The 20,299-nt window shown below is 42.2% G+C and overlaps 1 protein-coding gene across 9 annotated transcripts in view; it reads left to right on the top strand.

The window, feature by feature from the left end:
- CHD9 (chromodomain helicase DNA binding protein 9) overlaps nt 1-20,299 on the top strand; it is a 167,062-nt gene that overhangs the window by 46,978 nt on the left and 99,785 nt on the right. For 4 of the 9 annotated variants that reach the window (XM_045818955.1, XM_045818953.1, XM_045818954.1 and 1 more), the window contains exon 1: nt 7,265-7,480. The exons of 1 other annotated variant lie outside the window; for it this stretch is intronic. The gene's annotated coding sequence lies outside the window, so the exon portion shown is untranslated. Of the gene's footprint in view, nt 1-7,112; nt 7,240-7,264; nt 7,481-13,800; nt 13,890-20,299 lie in introns of those variants that run through there. 4 more of the 9 variants (XM_045818952.1, XM_045818950.1, XM_045818948.1 and 1 more) reach the window with 4 other exon arrangements.

Raw genomic sequence — 20,299 nt, 5'->3', positions numbered from 1 at the left:
ATCAGAGTCCTGCCTGTAACTAACGAGGAAAAAACAGGTCAAGAGATATAGAGGAAACCTGGTGCAATTTTCTTTTTTGAAGCTTAACCAGGACAAGATGGATTTAAATCGCACCAGGATGGATTCCTTCTTGAAATAAGAGGCCCCTAATGCCTAGAACACAAACCGGTTGATTAGAAAAATACGTGTCTACAGTTTTCCATCAGTCTGTAGGCCATGCGGCATCGATGGTGTTTGAAGTCACCACAGCTACACTGCCTGCAAATTAAGGTTATTTCCAAAATTAATAAAAAATAATTAATTGGGTATTTACATCACAAAATACTTTGTTATGAGGCGAAAGGCCTCTGTCTTGTCTTGTTCATCGTTGTGTTCCCAGAATCTAGCACTTTACCTGACTCATCACAGATACTCTTAAATATTCGTGAATGAATTTATTCTTTCAATAGCCGCCGCACTTCCTGCATTTGATCCCTCCAGACTTGATTTAGAAGTGACTTCCCCAGCAGTGCTTACATGTTGCAAAGAGAAGCTGAGGCAGAAAGAGAGGGGATGAGATGCCCAGGGAAGTCTTTTCGAGGTAAACAGTGAAAACCTCTTTTTCCTGAAGATCTCTTCAAGATTAGGACGAGCAACTGTTTATAAAAGCGGACCAGTGGGAGATCTGAACTGTCAAGCAGGATGGCGCTTTGAAGTACATTCCTGGCTAAACGCAGGGGATAAACTAGATAAAACTTAGAGGCCCTAAGATCTGTCCCTGATTAAATAGGCCTAAGAGTGAGAGTCTGAGAGAGACGGCTGCCTGGCTGAACAGATCCTCCGGCTGTGGTTAAGACCAGCAGCCTCTAGATTTGAAAACAGTGCTGAACATGCTTTTAAATGATCTTTGAGGCACTTTAAGCCACAGATGAAAGCCTGCCTAGCTCTCGTTGCTATTCGCTTGAACAAGAGCCTAGAAAGGAAGGCTGAAGAGCTTTCTAGTGATCTCCTTCCCTCCTGTTCTAAAAAAGAACCTATGTTCTTCACCGAGTTACTAGACCGAATCATGTACGCAGCTTGTGACTATTGCCTATCATTCTGTGGGCGTGCCTTTCTCTGCACTGTCCTGAGGGTGTCCTTTGATGCACGGAAGGTTTTTTGTTTTGAGGTTCAATTTATCTATTTTTTTCTTCGGTTGCTTGAGTAAATGTTTTTAATTTTAATGAAGTCCTACTTATTTCCATTTTCTTTCTTTTTTTTAAACATATTTTATTGATTATGCTATTACATTTCCCCCCTTCATTCCTCTCCACCCTGCACACCCTCTCCCACCCACATTCCCCCCCTTTTAGTTCATGTCCATGCATCATAAGTTCTTTAGCTTCTACATTTCCCATACTGTTCTTGCCCTCCCCCTATTTTCTCCCTACTTTCTCTGCTACTTATTCTCCATGCCTTCCCCCTCCCTCCACTCCCCTGTGGCTAACCCTCCATGTGATCTCCATTTCTGTGGTTCTGTTCCTGTTCTAGTTGTTGGCTTAGTTTCTTTTTGTTTTTGTTTTAAGCATGGTTGTTAATAATTGTGAGTTTGTTGTCATTTTACTGTGCTGTTTTTTATTGTCTTTTTCTTAGATAAGTTTCTTTAACATTTCATAAAATAAGGGCTTGGTAATGATGAACTCCTTGAACTTGACCTTATCTGAAAAGCACTTTATCTGCCCTTCCATGCTAAATGAAAGCTTTGCTGGATAGAGCAATCTGGGATGTAGATCCTTGCCTTTCATGACTTGGAATACTTCTTTCCAGCCCCTTCTTGCCTGTAAGGTCTCTTTTGAGAAATCAGCTGACAGTCTGATGGGACTCCTTTGTAGGTTACTGTCTCCTTGACTCTTGCTGCTTCTAAGATTCTCTCCTTCATTTTTACCTTGGCTAATGTAATTATGATGTGCCTTGGTGTGTTCCTCCTTGGGTCCAACTTCTTTGGGACTCTCTGAGCTTCCTGGACTTCCTGGAAGTCTATTTCCTTCGCCAGAATGGGGAAGTTCTCCTTTATTATTTGTTCAAATAACTTGTCTACTTGTTGCTCTTCCTCTTCTCCTTTGGTGCCCCTATCATTCGGATGTTGGATCATTTAAAGATGTCCTGGAGGTTCCTAAGCCTCTCCTCATTGTTTTGAATTCTTATTTCTTCATTCTTTTCTGGTTTATTTTTTTTTTTCCTTTCTGGTCCACTCCATTGATGTGAGACTCAGCTTTAATTTCATCACTATTGGTTCCCTGTGCATTTTTCATTTCACTTATTGTAGACTTCATTTGTTCATCCAATTTGTGACCCAAATCAACCAATTCTGTGAGCACCCTGATCACCAGTGCTTTGAACTGTGCGTCTGATAGATTGGCTGTCTCTAGGTTGCTTAAAAAAGCTGGTTGTGGGGCTTTCAATTCTGTTTGAGCCATCTTCCCCCCCCCTTTGGTCTGGTCGCGCCTGTTACATATGAGGGGTGGAGCCTTAGGTGTTCACTAGGGTGGGGCACCCCAGTCGCTGGGTTGTGACGTTGTATGTGGGGGTGGGGTCCGGGAGGGAACAGTGGCACTTGGTCCGCTCTCCATGGGACATCAGTCCTTTCCGCTGTTTCCCCCGAGCAAACTGGGCCCCTCTGGTGCCAATTCCCATGTGAGTGGGCTTGTGCACGCCGTGGGACCCTCCGAGGACCTCTCCTGAGAGGCTGGGAGTCCCTCCCTGCTCCTCAACCCCCACAGGTGTCCTCAATCAGCGTCCCGAGGCTCTATATCCCAGCGCCGGGACCCTGGGTTGCGCGCAGGGCCTTGCTTCACACTCGCCGCCTCGCTGGGCCTGCCGGTTGCCACCCCTTCACCAGGGTCCGCCCGCTGCGGTCTTGGGTGCTCAGGGTCCGCCCGCTGCGGCCTTGGGTGCTCAGGGTCCGCCCGCTGCGGTCTTGGGTGCTCAGGGTCCGCCCGCTGCGGTCTTGGGTGCTCAGGGTCCGCCCGCTGCGGTGTTGCACGCCCCGGATGCCTCAAGCGCCGGGTCCCTGCGCTGTCTGCTCTCCGCACCGCGACCCGCGCCGGACTGCCCGACTCCGCCCCTCCTGCCGGTCTGTATGAACGCGTTTATTTTCTTGGTTGTCCGACTTCCATTCAGATCAGTTTTCTGTCAGTTTTGGTGGTTATTCTGTTTCCAAATTGTCGTCGTCTCTGCCTTGGTTGTGCGAGGAGGCACAGTGTGTCTCCCTACGCCTCCATCTTGGCCGGAAGTCCTCCACTTTGTTACATCGTGTCACACAGAAGAGATCGTTGCCTAACCCAAGATCCTGAAGACTTACTCCCACGTTTTCATCTTAGAGTTTTGTCGTTTTACCTCTTACATTTAGGTCTAATTTATTTTGACTCATTGTGTATGGCATGCTGTAGAAGCACTTGTATATGCAGTTGTCTTTCTTGATTTAATTGTCTTGGTACACTTGTAGGAAATCATTTGACCATAAATTCGAGGTTTATTTCTGGACCTTCCTCAGTTGACCTCCAGTGCTCTATGCATGCCTGTCCGTATGCCTGTACTACACTGTTTTGATTTCTGTAGTGTTGTAGTAAGTTTTGAAGTCAGGGACTGTGAATTCTCCGACCTTCTTCTCTTTCAAGGTTATTTTGACCATTATGTGGGCATCATGTCTGCAGGACTCACCGAGGTAGCGTTTAATCCTTTGTTTTACAGTTTTAAGATCTTGATTGTACCAGTTTGCCCCCAAGGTAAACAAGTATCAGAGCATTGGTTCATATTTCTCAAACTTGTAAAATGCCAAGCTTGAGGTATACATTTTAAGATATTGCTTTTCTGGTGACCTCAATCAAAACGCCTTTTACAGAGAATTTCTCTCTACAAGGTGCCAGATGAAATACTAAAAGGTTGCGTGATATACATGGAGCTGGAAACTAAGGCTGAAGGCAGGGATATAGTATAATGGTTAAGACTTACAGGCTTTAGGTCCAATCAGTTCTAGGTTTGAATCCCATCTCTGCCACTGAATGGTTGTATAACCAGGGTGTGACTTGGGACCCTCTTCACCTATAAAATGGAAAAAATAATCCCTGTCTCATTCAGTAGTTGTGAAGGTAAAATGAAATACCGCATACAGGCCCTTAACACAGTGCCTGAGACTAGGCAGATTTCAGTAAATGGTGCCTATTGGATATGCTCGCAAGTGCTGTATTCAGCGTGTGGAGAGCCAGTCTCTCTCATAGCACAGGCTTCCTAGGGACCTGGTGAGCACTGGTGTCACTTGGCTATGGACACTGTTGACTGATGGAAAATTAGGTCAGTGTTGCTAGATTCTGATGCTGATGATGTAGAATCTTGTCAATTTAAATTTCAAAGAGTAGTGTTGGCTGTAAATTCTGGGATTTAGAGTCATCCTTTCCAGTAGCTTCTCAAGAAAGGCACATATCCAGAAAACTGTTACCAAGAATATCACTAAGATTTAATAAGGGAAAACTGGTCACTGAGAGGTCAAAAGAAATATTCTAGAAACTCATCTCCTTAACACACAGGAGAACCCCACAGAAAGTCTTTACTTAAAACCTGAGAGTCTATCCCTGGCTGGTGTAGCTCAATGGATAGAACGTGGGCCTGCAAAGCAAAGGGTTGTCGGTTCTATTCCCCATCAGGGCATATGCCTGGGTTGCAGGCCAGGCCCCCAGTGGGGGTGCGCAGGAGGCAACCACACATTGATGTTTCTCTCCCTCTCTTTCTCCTTCCCTTTCCTTTTCTCTAAAAATAAATAAATAAAATCTTAAAAATAAAAAACCCTGAGATTCTAAACTAATAAAAGTTGATCTGTATCTAAGTTTATAGTAGAATAGAAATATCAAGAAAAAATAGGAAAGAAGGTTGTTAGGTAGAAAACTGGACAAGTGTTAGCCCAGTAGTGATGAAAGAGATGCACGCAAACGAACAAAAATGAAAGCCAGATATAAGTTTAAAATAATGAAAACAGACTTCTAGAGGCCATTGATTATGGAGGACAAATAGATCTACATATTTTTGAGGGCATTCATTGATCATAACAGACCACAACAGTGTTGATAAGATGATGATGATGATTCTTTTTTTAAAAAAGATTTTATTTATTTATTTTTAGAGAGGGAAGGGAGGGAGATAGAGAGGGAGAGAGAAACATCAATGTGCGGTTGCTGGGAGTCATGGCCTGCAACCCAAGCATGTACCCTGACTGGGAATCAAACCTGCGACACTTTGGTTTGCAGCCTATGCTCAATCCACTGAGCTATGCCAGCCAGGGCTTATGATGATGATTCTTAATCACCAAGTTTAAGTAATTTTCAAAGGGCTGTATTTAAAAAAAAAACATTATTTTTGGGGGGGAGAAAAGTGTCCCCTAAAGTAGCTCAAGATTTCATTTTTATGAGGTAGCTGCTTCTCCTAGGTAGCTTTTTCTCCTAGGGTGCCAGGTAAATAAGATGTTTCTGGCCTTCATTTTGACTCAACAGGTTAAATTTGCAAACAGCATTTAAGTAAGTAGTGCAGGGGGCTATTTCTGTACATTCTTACCCTAGTGTGTGGTTGTTACTAAGTATTCTTGGGGAGGATCAAAGCTGCAATTGTAACTTCTCTCTTTGCTGGGTTTCATCCTAGCCCTTTCTCTATCTCTGTTAAGAGCTGTGCCATCTACTCCCGTGGGAAACAGAAAAAAGGAAATTACTTGGTAACTGACTCCCGTTCCATTCTGGCCAGGCATAACCCAGCACAGGAACACTGCTGTATGCTTCTTCCCGTAGACTGAAATTCAGGAGATTTCTATCGAGAGTACAGGTGAATGTTAAATATCAGCCATGCGAAGGTTTGACACGGTAAAGTTTCAGTCAAACTTAAGGTAGGCTGATTGAGGTTCCAACATTTCATTATTGTCTTTTTCTGTTTCTGTCTCTCATGCTTATATGGATTTTCAAGTTTTAATTAAGTACTAAAGCCAGCTGAGGGTCTGAAGGACAGACCCATAAAATTTTAGAGCTGGAAGGCTTTTTAGAAAATGTGTCCTGCCTCTTCATTTTACAGAAGGGAAAACCCGAGGCTTTGGCACACGTTAGGATTTAATGTAGGTCACCCAGTTGATTAGTGACAGAGGAAGAGGGAAGCCAGGTGTCCCACACCTTCAGAGGACAGTGGTTTTCCAGCGTGTCCCCTGCTCCCAGACCAGAATTGCCCCCTTCCTCGTTTTGTCTCTTTTCATTGGTTCTTTCTCTGCCTTCATAGCTGTGCAATTTAGAACATGGGAAAGACGAGGTTTCGTCCCCCGCTCTCCAGCACTTGAACTGCCAGCTGTCTCTAGGTCAGGACTTGGGGCTGGGTCTCCCCAGTAGCCGGGTAACTGTGCACGGCAGGTGCTGGGCACCTACACTGAATACCCGCATCATCGTGGCAGCAGTGTCCCCACTCTGGATTTCACAGCACGGGCGAGTCACTAAGGTCCCGGAGCGACAGGACAACGTGGGGTCGAATCTAGGGCTGTTTGAAAAGGGAGGCTGTGAACCCCCTCGTGGTTCCTCGGCAGACACGGGCTGGCGGGATGATGATGCCCAGCACGTGAACGACCTCGAGATTGGTGCCCATCCCGCCACGGGCCAGCTCGGGCCGGGGCGTGCCTGCCGGGCCTGACGTGGCGGCGGGGCCACGGGCCGGGGAGAGGCCGCCGCGAGGGCGCGGCCTGACGTGGCGGCCGCGGGGCGGCGAGGGGAGCCAGGCTGCTGCACTGCCCCGAACTCCGGCCAGAGGGCGCCCGGCCCCTACATTTCCCCGCCCCGAGGCCACCGGGGTTCCCGGAGTAACCGCTCCGGCGATTGGGTCTGCGGAGCGGCGGGGCCATGTTGGAGCTGGGCGGCGACCCCGCCTCTCGCCACCCTCCGCCTCGTGTCGGGCCAGGTCGTGATGGGTGGGGAGCGGCGAAGAGGATCCTCCCTCCCCAGTCGCCCGACTCGACCAGAACGCAGGCGGGAGCTGCAGCGGTCAAGGCCGCCCCTCGGGGTGCCGGCCAATCAGAGGCAAGGGCACAAATATGCAAATGAGGCGCCGGTGCAGCCGAAGTGCCGTTCGCGGAGGCTGGTGGGGTCGCCGGGGGAGTGCACTGGGCCAATCAGGAGGGTGCGTGGCGGCGCGGGGGAGGCGGTGCCCCTTCACTCCTCCCTCCTCTCCCTCCCGGCCCCGCGCTGACAGGGGGGCCTGGCCTCGCCGCCGGTAAGTGCCACCGCCGCCCGTCGCTGCCACCCGCCGCCCCAGGCGAGGGGAGGAAGTCCGGGGGTACCGCGGGGCAGCGGGCGCTGCTCAACTGGTGGGGAGAGGCGGGGGCGGGTTCTGTCAGCCGGGTGGTCGCGGGAGGCCGCCCCCGCCCGGCCAGCCGCGCGTGTCAGTCTCGGTCGAGGCGGGGGGCGGCGGGGGCGCCTCAGTCATGGCGAAGCCCGACAGCCGGCGGGCGGCGGTGAGTACGTGCCGCCGTCGTTCGGTCGGGGTGGGGGGTGGAGGGTCGGGGCCGGCCGGGCCGCGCGCGGCCGGACCAGAGGGGCCCGCGCCCGGGGACGGGAGGGCGCGCCGGGAGGCCGAGGAGGGGGCGATGCCCGCACGTGCGGCCCAGCCAGCCCGCGGCCCGCCCCGCGCCTGTCATGGCTGCGGGCTGCTGCCCCCGCCCCGCAGCCCGCAGCCCCTGGGGTCGGGACCCGGCCGCCGCGCCTGTTGCGTCGGGAGGAGGTGAGGACAGAGGGTGGGCAGGGTTCCCCTTCCCCGCCCCGTGTGAGGTCGGGGCCTCCCGTCTGCCCGCGTCTCTCCGGAAAGCCGGGCTTCCCTCCATCCTGCAGCCTCTTCCCCCCTCCCCGCCCGCCCGCCTGCTTTCTCGCCTCCGTGACTCATGACAGGGCGTCCCGGGCGAGCGCCGGGTGCCCTGGAGCCCGGGGACGCCCCCGGCGCTTTCCCAGGCCCGGCGTCCGGGGTTACGACCTCGCTGCCTGCCCGGTGATCCTTCGCCCTGCGGGCCTCCCCACGTCTGCGGCGGGCCGGACCCCGCCGCTGCCGCCGCCGCGCTCTCGGGCTCCGGGAGTGGGACGTGATGGGTGGTTCCAGGGCTCTCCTCGCGGACATCCATCCCCAGGCCAGCGACCCGGAAAGCCTGGCTGTCTCTCTGGCCTGCCGCAGTCGCCAGCTCAGTGCTTTGTGTTTGTTCCTTATTTTTTTATTTTTTTTTTTTTGGTTTGGTTTTGCCTTTTTTTTTTCCCCCTTTAAGAAAAATAATAAAACTTTTCAGAACAAAGTAGACAAGAACTTTAAAAAAGAAACAAACAAACAAAACTCTGAGCCTGGGATTTGACACTAATGTGACTTTCATTTATGTGAACTACTCGTAGCTACCTCAGAATTCCCCCCGCATTAAATAAAGTTGATCGTCGTTAGCAAAACCACACTGACAATTTAGTTTTTCGGTTTTGCGTGCCACTGTTCACCTTTTTCTGAACTCACATCTCCCATTCTGTTTGACCAGCTACGGTCTCAGACAGAAAAGAGGGTTTGTCTTGTTTTAATGTCACTCCACTCAACTCTGCACGACTGTACGAGGGCTTTTTCAGAGAACCACTAGTTCGACAAACACAGGCATGCGTGCAAGGTGAACTTCAGGGGGGTTCCACACTGGGGAGGGGGGGTTGTGTGGTGTTCGTGTGCAGAAGGATGAACATAGTGTTTCTTATTTTCTGTTGGATTTACAGAACTTGGAGCTAAATGTGACTTTGTCCTAATGGCATGAAGCAAGAGCACATGATAGATAACTGATGAGTATTTTTAAGTGAAAACTGTCTATTTGTCCAAGCAGGTTTAGCCTTTGTTTATCTTTCAAGGCTTTTCTGTTTCTGCTCCTCTTGCTTTGATACCTCCCATTAAATTTCTATTGTGTATTACAAAGTATTGGTCTTAGACCTTGGGAAGTTTCCTATAAATTACAGATCATGGAATACAGTCATGTAATGCTTTGGGAACAAAAAGTTGCTCCCAGATTTGGTTCTAGTATGTTCGTCATTCTTGGAAAGTTTTTAGGAGAGTGGCTATTGTCCAGGGAAAAAACAAAAACCTTGTTATTGATTAACTAGAAGATGATGATGTCCTAAGGACATAGGAAATAGCATTAGGGAAAAAAACACTGTGCTGGTGCAACCAGGAAAGCAGGAGTGTCTAACCCTCGGCCCAACACAAAATTGTAAATTTGCTTAAAACATGAGACTTTTTTTTGTGATTACGTGTCACAATGTATTTAATGTGTGGCCGAAAACAACTGTTCTTCTGGTGTGACCCAGAGACACCAACGAGTTGGACACCCCTGCTGAAAGCCTTCTTGGAAAGGGTGCTTTTGGGGGGCTGGGGAAACTTTCTCCTTACCCCTTTAGTTCTTGTGGCCAGCCAAATAATTCAAACAGGATACAGCAGATTAACATAAGAAAGTCAAGTTCTAATATCACATGGGAAAGTCACATAATCGTGAAAATTTCCAAAGACAGTGAGGCAAATATAATTTTGGACAAGGCAGAAGGGGGAGGAAGCATCTGGGATTTCAAAGGGGAAATGGGCAATTCACAGGTAGCCCAGAAAGTGGCAAACACATTCTTTTTCTAGGCAACTCAAACAATGGGGCAGAGAGGAATCTAATGATCAGATTTTTGCAGGGATCTTTCCTCTACCCGTACTTAATTCATATGTGCTAAAGTGAATATGCGAAGGGTTTATGCTAAGGTTCCCTTCCTGAGGGTTGTTTTTTTTAAATCCGAACCTCTTAAAGAAGGAAAGGGGGAGGTAAAAAACCATATCTGAATTTGTTATATTTGTTTTCAGTTCTAAATAATGTGCATGCGGGGGTGGCATTTCCTAGGGAGATTCTCCTGCCCCCCACTCCTGCACTGTGGCTGTAGTCAAGTTTCTTAACCTCCGTGAACCTTAGTTTTCTTTTCCAGTTTTGCAATTCATTGTTTCTCAGTATTCCATGAAATAATAGCCTCTGAAATAAAAAAAAAAATGTATCTGGAGTGAAGTGTAAGAAAAGGCAGAGGTTTTGAAACAAATAGTGGTGTAGATACATAGTTGGCCTAGCTTGAAAAGACCATTTCTAAGAGCATAATCCCAAGTGGCAGATATGGATAAAGATAGGAAACAGTGTTGTCAATGGAAAAAGCCCATGACAAGATGAGATTAATGGAATTATAAGTATCTAGAAACTTTTAAATACAAACCCCTTATCTAATGTAACTGAATGTTTTCCATAAGGCTTGAACTAGACCTTGGCACTTCTTCACCTATGGAAACAAGTTACAACTGAAGGGAAGATTTTAATGTAGACATTCAAGAGGCAGGAACTGAAGTAGCACTACAGATTTAATAGGGAAATCTATCGAAGCTTCTATCAATCGTAAAATAAAAACTTTGATATGTGTGAACACTTTAGATTTTCTAAAGGGTTAAATGTGTTAATCACTCATGTAAATAGTAGAAGGAAAAGATGAAATCCTGAAGAAGTTAGATACTATAAAGGAAAAATAAAGAAAACTGAAATTAACATGCACTGGGGAGATTTCATCAGGTATCTATAGAGAATAAAGAACAGGTAAGAATGAAAACTTGAGATGCATGCTTACAGTGAATATGAATTATGAAAAAATAATTAGAGGATGTCGGAAACATTTGAAAACTTGAAAAACTCAAGATAGGTATTCTGAGAGATTTAGTGGACAACTGAGGAGACGGAATGATTTTTTTTTGTAACCTTTTAAATGTTTTGTAGCTGCTGTGGTCTTGACATGATTAACATGTCTTAACACAGTATAGATTTCTTACTTGATAGATTTGGCTTTTTTACTTATTTATTTTGTAAATACATGTTACCACATACCAGTTTTATAGCTATCTTATGATACTTTGTGTCAGTTTACTTTCTTACTTGGACTTCATTCCCCTATATTCCACCTCTCTGAATTTTACCTGTCTGGAAATACTCAGGTCAAATTTCATCTTGTGAATAAGATCATCTCTAATCATTGTAACCTTTAAGGGTTTCTCCTTCCTGTGAGATCATAGCATTATTACTTGTCTCACTTATTTGGCATGTAGAACGTCATGGCATTCCTATATTGTATTGCCTTCAAGTTTGCAGGAACACTCTTTGCTCTCCCTTAAAGCAGGCTACAAGTGACACTAGGAGACCTAGAGAAAGGGAAGCTACTTTCAGGTATAATTCATTCTCTGGACTACAGGTTATTCATATCCATTCAGTCATTAAAAGGTTTATTAGGTGATTCCTTTGTTTATTAGTCAATTTATTATATGTAATATAACATTTTAAAGTGAACCCTGCCTGTGTAGAATCTACAGTCTGATAATGGAAATTGATAATGAACAAGTAAATAAACAGATGGAAAATTAACTTGTGATGAATTCAATAAAGAATGATAACAGGGTGTTGTGGGAGAGAAAAATGGGCAGAATTTTAGATTGTGTGATAAGCAAAGGCCTTTGTCAGGTGGTGCTATTTATGTCAAGGCCACGAAGAAGCTGCCAGACAGGGAAAGCTTTCTGGAAGAGAGAAAAATATGTATGAAGGCAAGCAGTGCTTGTTATATTGGAAGAAATGAAAGAAGATCAGTGTGGCAGGACCTTAATAATAGAGGAAAAGCATGGAAGATGAAATGAGATAGGCAAGGAACAGACTATACAGGGCACTGGAGGACATGTTAAAGACTTGGGTTTTACTAACGAAGGACATTGCAGTCATTGAAGGTTTTGAAGCAAAAGGAGTAATGCTTTCAATTTAGATTTTGAAAGTGTCACTCGGAGGTTGGTTTGGAGAAAGCAAGAGTGAAGGCAAAGACATTGTACTACTACAGTTGAAGTAAGGCACGATGCTAGCTAGAACTAGGGTAGCGTGTGTACAGATGATGGAAAGGGATATGTGTCTGTCAGTGTACTTTGATTTGCTATAGAGAGAAAGAGGAGATCGGAATGGTAGCGGAATGACAACTTCATGACGGATTGCATGTTAAAGGAAAGGTGTCAAAAATGACCTTCAGGTTCCTTGCTTGAGGAACTAGACAGAGGGTGATTTACTGAGATGAAGAAAATGGGAAATAATTTTTGGCAAGACAGCAAGTTTTGAACACCATCCCCAGACAAGTGCTTCAGAAGGCGGGGACTGCTTGTATTTGAGTGATTGGTGCCTCAGTATAACACCATTCTGTGTGTGTAACACCATTCTGTGACATACTACTCATTGTGTGTGTTTTGAGAGGAAGAAGCAAGTTTTCTATTTATGTTAGAAGAATTGGTAACCGAAATAGTGTTATGTTTTTATACTGCATTTCGGTTTTTGAAAGTTTGTGCATATTAATATAGATTATATGAGACACGAAGGTTTGAGAAAAAATTAATTTGGATATAGTAGTAGATGGGTTTACATATTATTTGGGTGGTAATGCAGAATACAAAAGTCTTACAGTTTTGATGTTCTCAGAAAAGCAGCACCCTTTGTAGTCATTAGCTTGTAGGCAGCCAGATATTAAATTTATCATTTTTAATGAGATTTCTGATGCTTATGAGTAAAAATTATAGCTCAGGTCATTAGTAGCTATTATTTATCTATTAACTACAGATACAGATGTTTGTTATAATTTGGCATTATTAGCTAAAGTTAACTGAATGTTAAGGCTTTTAATTATACTTAAAAGACTTTTTTTAAAAACTAGTACTTTTAAACATTGTTATTGTAACAAAGGGGCATGGTTTGAAATCTGAAAAAAGAGAAGGTTGTTTTTCTTGTCTAGTGGTCATTTCAGTTTAATTTACCTGACTAAGCAGCAGCAGTATAAAACATTGGATTTTATTCTATTGGAAATCAATGGCTATGATTCTGAAAAATAACTGCTAATATATCTTATTAGTTCCTTTTATAAGGAGAAGGAAATAATGGTTGGGATAATGATTAGGTGCCATATATTTTGCATAAAGTTTGTCTTATTTTAAAGTTTTGTACTTTATCACAGTTTGAGAAAATTAAAAATAATTTTCCCCCTATGGAGTAATGGACTAGAATTCAATTTATTTCTTGTTTTTTAAGATTTTATGTATTTATTTTTAGAGAGAGGGGAAGGGAGGGAGAAAGAAAGGGAGAGAAACATCAATGGGTGGTTGCCTCTTGTGCGCCCCCTACTGGGGATCTGGCCCAAAACCCAGACATGTGCCCTGGGCTGGGAATCAAGTGGAGGACCCTTTGCTTCGCTGTCTGGTGCTCAGTCCACTGAGCCACACCAGCCAAGGCTCAGTCTATTCCTATATGTGTATTTTCCAGTTATGTTATCTTTGCAGTGTTTGTCTTTAAAAAGGCAATTAAATTTTTTTATTTCTGGAGCTGTGCAACTTTACCTAAAACAAATCTGGTATTAGGAAATATTTTATTTCAGAGGTTGCATAATTTAGTGAATTCACTGAATACCTAATATAGGATTACTCTTAGTACTTTTGTTTGGTAAACATGTTGAAATCAGTAGTATACAGAGTTTACTTATGTCCTTTCAGACACCAGTCTATATTTTTTTACCAATATTTTTATGAGTGACATATACTGTAAAAAGTGATTTATAAATATTTACTTAGTTATAGGCTTTATTTTATTCTAGTTTTTTAAATTTTAAGTTATAATGAATATTCAGAAACATAAACTGTAAGAATATAGCTGTCTGACTTATTACAAAATGAACACATCTCTGAATCCCTACCATGCAGGTCAAGAAATAGAATGTAGTTATTATTGGCACCCCAGAAGACCTCCACATCGTCCTTTCCAGTTATTATATCTTTCAGCCTTCCCAGAGGTAAGCATTATGCTGCCTCCTAAAACCATACAGTAGTTTTCCTGTTTTTGAATTTTATGGAAATGGGATCATGTATGTGCTCTTTATATTATGTGTGATACTAATATGTGTTTTTCCACTCAGGACTAATTCATTCTCATTGCTGTTAACTCTAAGGTGTGATGGACATGTTTTCAGTTTTGAGTTGTTATGAATAATACTAATGTGAACATTCCTGTACTTGGGGTTTTTTTGTTTGTTTGTTTGTTTACATTTTATTCATTTACTCCTTTAGAAAAAGGGGAAGAGAGGGAGAAAGGGAGGGAAACATCAATATGTGATTGCCTCTTGAGCGCCCCCTACTGGGGACCTGGCCTGCAACCCAGGCATGTGCCCTGACTGGGAATTGAACCTGTGAGCCTTTGGTTTGCAGGCTGGCACTCAGTCTACTGAGCCACACCAGTCAGGGCTCCTGTACTTGTTTTTTGGTGCACATGTGCACACCTTCTTGTGGAGTGTGTACTAATACAGGTGGAAAAGCTGGCCATAAGGTTTGCATATGTTCAACTTCAGCAATAATACCATATAGTTCTCTAAATTTGTTCCAATATACACTCCTTTTATCAGTGTATAAGAATGCCAGTTCCTCCATTCAATTCAATTCATTCACGTAATTCATTCAATTACATGGTTTAATTAAAATACCACTATATTTGAAAAATCTTGTGCTCTTATTCTTTTTTATTTTTAGAGACAGGAGAAGGGGGTAGAGAGAGAGGGAGAGAAACATTGATGTGAGAGAAACATCCATCCTTTGCCTCTCCTACATGCCCTGGCAGAGGACTGAACTTGCCCTGATGGAGGACCTAACTGGCAACCCAGGCATTTGCCCTGACTAGGAATCAAACTGTTGTTACCATTCAGCTTGTGGGATGATGACCACCCAACTGAGCCACACTGGTCAGGGCCTGTGCTCTTATTCTTAATTTTTAAAATTGAAAATTTGATGATAGATAGATATTTCTACATGGATAAGACAAAGATTTTCAGTCCAAAAATGAGTATCCATGTTGTTTGTGTGTGTTGGATTACAGCAGATCAGAATAAAACATAGTTTTATATTCTCAAAGTTATAGTCAAATAAGAGACACTGTACTTTCTCGATCCTTAAAAATGTTTGGTTTTTTAAAAATAGAGTGAATAGTACACTATTTCAGAGGGTATGTTTTGGGAAGAACAAAAAATGCATTTCTATAACTTCATCAAAGACATCTTGAAGGAGATAAACACTTTTGGTCAGAGAATTCCAGGAGGGCAGTGAGATGCTCCATGGTCTCATTAAAGTACTGAGGAAATTGGGCTTGGTATCTTTATTTTATACCAGTAGTAAGGAAAAAATAAAGGAGTAAATTAATAGTATTCCAAGGAAAATGGAATTGGTTTCTCAAGTATTTGAATATGAAATCACATTTTAGAAAATATGTTCAGGAAGATGCATCAATATTTGACTGCATTTGAAATGCTAAATAAGTTGATTTGATAGGAATGAAATCACTGCATAGAAACTGGTATCTATTAAACCATTTTAAATAAGAAAGTCAAGGAAGGCTGTAGGAAAGAAAGTCCAAGATAGTGTAGTGTCGTAGAAGCTAAGAACATCTGGAAGGCAAGGGGTTATTTGAACTGAGTTCAGAAAACATTTAAACAGCTTTATGATATTATGGGCGAAGCAGGGTGGTAGGTGGTACCTGAGATGAGTACTTATTGGCCTTTTCCTGTTAAGCACTCAAAGGCTAAATAGTATATGATAGATGGGGATGCACAGACAATTTGGGGCTTCATACAGAAGATAGTATTTGGGTTTAGCGTCTGCTTTGCTTAGTGATGGCAAGTGTTTCTTAGTGGTCAAAGATGGATCGAGAACATTTAGATTTGTTAGAAGGTCATTAGTCATATTCAAAAGTATGGTTGCAGTGATTTTATGGGATCAGAAACTAAAGTACAAGAGGCTAGCAGACAAATGAGTATTTGGAAAATGGAGGTAGTAGATCACTTATTTTCAATATTTGTCATTGATTGGAAGGATAGAAATAAAATGATTTTGTTTGTAGTTTTGTTCAGGTAGGGGAGGTCTAAAGAAGTTGATTTGATAGGAATCAACTTTCTACTTTTAGGCCGATGCCTAAAGGTAGGAAGGAAGCCGGCAATTGCAAAGGGATGATGGAGAGAGATGGAATGTGTGTGGGTCTAAGTCCTTTCAAAGGGTAGATGGAATGGTATTAAAAAGTGAAAGACTGATCTTTGGAGAAAATTCATGCCTCCTCTTCTATGAAAAGCTAGAAGAAAAAGGGATAGATGCAAGGACAGATACATGGGTTCTGCAAAGATGATTGGTGAAATTTCAAGTGGAAAACCTCGGAAGACTGAGGCAAAATTGTCCTTGGGTAAGAATGGGAAAGTTAGGATTGAAGGCCTTAGGAGAAAAAGCAAAATAACTGAAAAGAGATAGCCTAGAGACATGGGGAAATTAATTTAAACATTTCTAAACAAAAGCAAGGACAACACTGAAGGTCAAGGTTAACATTAACCTTGGATTAAGGTACTAGGCATATAATAAGTGTTACAAGCATTCAGAAAATGTTAATTGAATTGGACTGAGGCCTGGGAGGTAAAATTATAATGGCGATGCGAATACTGTATGGTAGGCTGAGTGTGAGGAAAGGGTTGGAGATGATGGTTAGCAAAAGAACCTGCCTGAGAAGCTTAGCCACAGTGATGGGAGGGCTTAAATGAATGACTCACTGCAGGCTCTTAGGAAGTCAGAAAATAGGTAAGTCTGAGAGGGAAAGCTACATTTATTAAGCACCTAACTATAATGTAGGAACTTCCGATGTACTGGGTTAGTCCAAAAGTTTTTTTTCCCTGTAAAATGGTAGCATTTAGTAGCATTTAGTTGTCTCTAACTTCATTTGAAACAATTTTGTTAGATTGTATTGTGACCACTGTTACATCAGCACGCCTTGTTAAAAAACTTAGCAAGATTGGTGAATCTTTGTGTATCCATTTTAATATTGAAGATGGAAGAAAAGAAACATTTTTGGCATATTATGCTTTATTATTTCAAGAAAAGTAAAAATGCAACTGAAATGCAAAAAAAGATTTGTGCAGTGTATGCAGAAGTCTCTGTGACTGATGGGACCTGTCAAAAGTGGTTTGCAAAGTTTTGGGCTGGAGATTTCTCACTGGACCATGTCCCATGGTTGGGTAAACCAGATGAAGTTGATAGCGATGAAATCAAGACATTGAGAACAATAAACATTCTACCAAGTGGGAGAGCCTACATATTCAAAATACCCAAATCAATACAGTTATTGGTGAACATGAAAAATGTGTCTTTCATTTTATGGAAAAAACTAAGTAGACTTTTTGGCCAACCCAATATTTCTAAACACTGCAAGAACCCTTCAAGTTAAATGGTGATAATGAAGCTGGTCTCAGTTTTTAGTGTATTTCAAACTATGGAAACTTTCACATTTAGATCAATTTCCTGTTGTTCATATTAATTGAAATTTACTTTGCTTCAGAACAGATATTTATACTTAATTTAGTTATGCATGTAATTTATGTTTAGGACTGTTTCAATTAAACAACTTGACCTGATTCAGTAGCAACTAGGAAACTTGTAATCTACTTTCAATATGAGCCCAAAATTAATTGTCCTCAAACATTTTTTACCAAGAATAGAGGTGACATTGTGTTTTAAAGATTTTCCTTTCTGTGAGATTCAAAGTAACAAGTTAAGTGTGAATGCCAACAATATGTAAGTAATTGAATTTAGTAAATGGCTTATCTGCATAGGGAGGTGTTAATAAAAGCATTAGATGGTTGCTAGTTAGATGAGTAGTTTTGATTTCTTAAAACCAAGGAATCCTTTGTTTTTTAAAAATCCTATTTGAAAGCTCAATTTGTAAAATAAGAATATTCCGGGTGGAATCTTTGATTGGGGAGGAAACGGGGATGAGGAGGTCTAAAGCCCTCTTCCTTCCCTAGCAATGCAAGAAGCACAATTTGAAAACAGTGTTTACACAGTGCTTGATATAGATTATGTACAGTAGTTGTATAGTCTCAGTACTGTTACAATCCCCATTTCACTGGTGAAGAAACTGGGCTTCAAAATGATTAAGTGATTTATGTAAGATTACATAATTAATAAGTGATACAGCCAGGATTCCAACTTACCCTGTCTGTTTTCAGAGCCTGTACTTTTCTCTGCTGTGCTTGTAGGGCCCTTTGTAGGGTGAGTTATCAATGAAAGCAGGGTTCTTTGACCGAAGGATGATGGAATTAAACTTTAAGTTGAGTCACTGAGCCTTTCTGTGTCTGTGTTTGTGTGTGTGCATGTATGTGAGAAAATATAGCATAAAATTTACTATTAACATTTTAAAGTATACAGGTCAGTGGGGGCATTCTTAAAGTAACAAAAATGAAATACTGCTTAAAAGAATGCTTTGGAATCTAAACTTTTGGAGTAACTGTTAAAGATCGAGAGGTTGTGTTTTGTTTTATATTATGACATTTTTTTAGTTCCTGAAAGCATTTGAGTATTTAGTGTGTGCCAGAAATTATACCAGTAGATGTTAGAGACACAAGAATGAATAAGAATCAGTCACTGCACTCATCGCAGTCAGTAGGGAGAACAGATACGTAGACCAAAAATGATAACACGGTGTCAAGGTGTGGAATACAAAAACGATTGCTTGACAGTCTGAGGGGCGTGTGTGTGTGTGTGTGTGTGTGTGTGTGTGTGTATACAGGCTTACAGGAGATGGTAGAGCTTTGGAGCTTAGGTGTACCCTCAAAGACAGTACTTTGTCAAATGAAGGAAGGGTGGTGGTGGGAAGTGATGTTGTAAGCATAGAGGACTTCCTGTACATATTAATGAAGATGTGAGAAAAATTGATGAATTAGAAAAGGCCTCCCTGAGAAAGTTACTTTTAAGAAAAGGACTGAATGAAATGAAGGAAAAGTGCAAAAATCTTGAGGAAGGAGCACACCTGGCTTTGTGTGTGTGGGGGGGGGGGTAAGCTATAACAAAATTTGTCATTTTAACCGTTAAGTGTACAATTCAGTGGTATTTCCATTCACAGTGTTACACAATCATCACCACCACTATCTGTTTTGAAAATTTCTAAATTTTTCATCACCCAAACCCTACTTATTATATAACTTTCTACCTTCTCTTCCTAGTCCCTAGTAAACTCTAATCTTTTTGTCTCTATGAATTTGCCTATTCTAGATATATCATACAAGAGAAATTGTACAGTATTTTTCATTTTGTGTGCTTCTTGTATTCAGCATAATTTCTTCCAGGTTCATCCTAAGTTGTAGCATTGTAGCTTGTATCATCAGAACTGCATCCCCTTTTTAGGGTTAGATAACCCATTTTATGTATATATCAGATTTTGTTTACTCATCTGTTGACAGACACTTGGATTATTTTCAACTTTTGGCTATTGTGAATGAGTGTTTGTGTTCATTCACATAAATATCTGGGTCCCTGTTTTTAATTTTTGGGGGGTATATAGTGTATACCTAGGCATAGAATTGCTGGGTTACGTGGTAATTCTATGTTTAACTTTTTGAGGAACCATCACTTTCCCACAGTGGCTGTACCATTTTATGTTTCTTCAGCAGTGTGTAAGGGTTTCAGTTTCTGAATATCCTCTCCAATGCTTGTTATTTTTCATTTTTTATAGCACCCCTATCGGGTAACAAGTGGACATCTCATTGTGATTTTGGTTTGTGTTTCCCTAATAACTGATACTGAGCTTCATGTGTTTATTGACCATTTTTCTATATCTTCTTTGGAGAAACGTGTATTAAAGGCTTTTGTCCATTTTAAAATTGGGTTGTTTGTCTTTATACTAATAAATTGTGGGAGTTCTTTATAAGTTCTTTATACTAATAAATTGTGGGAGTTCTTTATAAACCTTTATCAGATATGATTTGCATATATTTTTCTCCCACTTCCCATGTTGTCTTTTCACACTCTTGATAGTGTCTTTGATGTACAACTTTTTAATTTTTGTGCATTCTAATTTATGTTTTTCTTACGTCCCCATGCTTTTGGTGTTGTATGTAAGGAACCATTGCCTAATCCAGTCACAAAGATTTGCCCCTGTGTTTTCTTCTACGAGTTTTGTAAGGGTTAGGTTTGGTCACTTAGATTGCATGTGTATTTTATGATGAGCTTTTTCATTTCTACAAAAGCATCATTGTGGTTTTGATTAGAACTGCACTGACTGTAGATTGCTTTTGATATTGTTGTCTAACAGGATTAAGTCTTCCAATGCGTGTACACAGAATGTAATGACTTTCATTTATTTAGATGTACTGTAATTCCTTTCAGCAGTGTTTGTTGCCATCCGTGT

Source organism: Phyllostomus hastatus, unplaced genomic scaffold (assembly GCF_019186645.2).
Source record: "Phyllostomus hastatus isolate PE091 unplaced genomic scaffold, TTU_PhHast_1.1 phas_scaffold_345, whole genome shotgun sequence".
NCBI classification, from domain to species: domain Eukaryota; kingdom Metazoa; phylum Chordata; class Mammalia; order Chiroptera; family Phyllostomidae; genus Phyllostomus; species Phyllostomus hastatus.
The sequence above is the reverse complement of the archived record's forward strand: the minus strand, read 5'-3'. Positions and strand labels throughout refer to the sequence as shown.